At 53.8% G+C, this 2,037-nt stretch overlaps 1 protein-coding gene across 12 annotated transcripts in view; it reads right to left on the reverse strand.

Annotated features, from left to right (window-relative positions):
• Positions 1-2,037, reverse strand: part of ARFGAP1 (ADP ribosylation factor GTPase activating protein 1) — a 15,307-nt gene that overhangs the window by 6,738 nt on the left and 6,532 nt on the right. The window lies entirely within an intron of this gene.

Genomic DNA, 2,037 nt, shown 5'->3' on the forward strand with positions numbered 1-2,037 from the left:
GCGGCCAGCGCCCCCTCCTCCTTCCCCACGGCGGCCAGCGCCCCCTCCTCCTTCCCCACGCGGCCAGCGCCCCCTCCTCCTTCCCCACGGCGGCCAGTGCCCGCTCCGGCCGCAGCGGCTATCCCCTCCTACCTCCCTAGGGGAACAGAGGTGAGACAGGGGGTGGGGGGGGGGGGGGGGCATGACAGCTGGAACCTGCTCTCCTTCATCTATGCTCAGAGCTCCCTCCTAAGTCTCCCAAGATAAACTAAAGCTATTTCGAAGAACAAACATCTCATTTCAATCACAACTCATCCTCTCCCTCCTAAAGGAAATGCAAAGGGGCCCTCACTTGAGCGATCACTAAGCTGAGCTGCCTTCCCCAGAGAGAAAAAGGCAGAACAGACGCTAAAATGAAGCCCACGCCCAGGCTGAAAAAATGCGCTTTTCTTCCCCAAAGCTGCCGAATGACCGCAAGAGAAAGCAACCGTGCTGTCCGCGACGAAGGCGCAGCCAGGCCCCCCCGAGTGACCCGAAGCTCCACGTACTTGGGGGCTCCTTACAGATAAACACATTGATTTTAAACCTGCTTTTTTCTCAACCTACTTTGAAGACATTGCCATATTAATATTAAAAGGCCCTTTCTGGCCAGGCGTGGTGGCTCACACCTGTAATCCCAGAACTCGGGGAGGCCAAGGAGGGAGGAAAGCTGGAGCCCAGGGCTTCGAGGCCGCAGTGAGCTATGACTGTGTCACTGAACTCCAGCGCCGGCAACAGAGCAACAGAGCAAGACTCGTCTCAAGGAAGAAAAACAGAAGACAAAACAAGCCTCTCCTTGGCTCTCAGCTAAGCTCCCAGGTAAGTGGCCCCGTGGCCAGAGGCTCAGGTTGCTGTGTGACCCCAACAATGGACAATGAAGCTGCAATGAATAAAAATCCTTTTCTTTTTTTCTAAGATGGAGTCTCAGTCTGTCACCCGGGTGGAAGCGCAACCTCCGCCTCCCAGGTTCAAGCCATTCTCCTGCCCTGCTTTCCCAAGTAGCTGGGATTGCAGGAACACGCCACCGTGGCTGGCCAATTTTTGTATCTTTTTAGTAGAAGTGGGGTTTTGCCATGTTGGCCAGGCTGATCTCATCCTGACCTCAGGTAATCTGCCCACCTCAGCCTCCCAAAGTACTGGGATTACAGGCGTGGGCCACCACACCCTGCAAAAATCATTTTTCACAGACGGTAAAAATTTCCTTGGAAAAGCAAGTCAAACAAAATGTATTTCCATTACCAGAAAAATGGCAACAAGCCCAGGCTGTCACACTCTGAATGTCTGACCTGGAGCTTCCAGGCACCCCCAGACCAGGAACGGCCCTGAGAGCAAAGGGGGGCCACATCTACACAGCCGAGCCCTCTCCATCCCCAAGGGTGGCAGCGCCCAAGCAGCTTCCCAGTGCTGCCACAGAGCCCCCCCAGAGCCGGCTTCCCACCGCACTCAGCACTCCCTCCACAGAGGGCACAGCCGTGCAGCTGCCATCAGTCCTTGGGTTCTCAGGAAGAACATCAGCTGTTAGATTTGAACTATACCCTGTGATGGCTGGGTGTGGTGGCTCACACCTGTACTCCTAGCACTTTGGAAGGCCGAGGCAGACAGATCACCTGAACTCAGGAATTCGAAATCAGCCTGGCCAACCTGGTGAAACCCTGCCTCAACTAAAAACACAAAAATTAGCTGGATGTGGTGGCATGTGCCTATAATCCCAGCTACTCTGGAGGCTGAGGCAGGAGAATCTCTTGAACCCGGGAGGTGGCAGTTGCCGCAAGCCGAGATCATGCCACTGCACTCCAGCCTGGACGACAAAGCGTGATTTTACCTTAAAAAAAAAAAAAAAAAAAAAGTAATAACTGAAAACATTTGGGATCTGAAAAATTTAAGCCACGTTTTTGCAAGAAAATATCGCTGAGAGTAAGGAAGGGATTCTTAAATCAGAACAAGACAAAGAACATGTGTCTTCCAGGCCTGCTACGCTGCCCCCGACAGCCGCTGTGCCCTCAAGCTGGGTCTGCCCAC

This window comes from Sapajus apella, unplaced genomic scaffold (assembly GCF_009761245.1).
Source record: "Sapajus apella isolate SASKATOON/1434 unplaced genomic scaffold, GSC_monkey_1.0 scaffold96, whole genome shotgun sequence".
In the NCBI taxonomy this organism is placed as follows: Eukaryota; Metazoa; Chordata; class Mammalia; order Primates; family Cebidae; genus Sapajus; species Sapajus apella.